Genomic DNA, 232 nt, shown 5'->3' on the forward strand with positions numbered 1-232 from the left:
CTAGAGCTGTGATTGGCCCCAATAGGGGATGTTCGGTCAGTTGCGTAGCCTGGACAATGTTCCTATCTTTGCCTGTGTTCAGACACAAGCCACCAGGTCTTGCCAGGGCCATCACAATGGCAATGCCCAGGGGAAAGCCAGAGAAAAAAAAGCCACCGCCCTGCGCCGCGCGGCGAGGGGCCGGGCCCTCCTTCCACCCACGTCCCCGTACTCCGCGCGCCCCGCCTCCCCG

The sequence above is a fragment of the Marmota marmota genome, unplaced genomic scaffold (assembly GCF_001458135.2).
Source record: "Marmota marmota marmota unplaced genomic scaffold, marMar, whole genome shotgun sequence".
Taxonomy (NCBI): domain Eukaryota; kingdom Metazoa; phylum Chordata; class Mammalia; order Rodentia; family Sciuridae; genus Marmota; species Marmota marmota.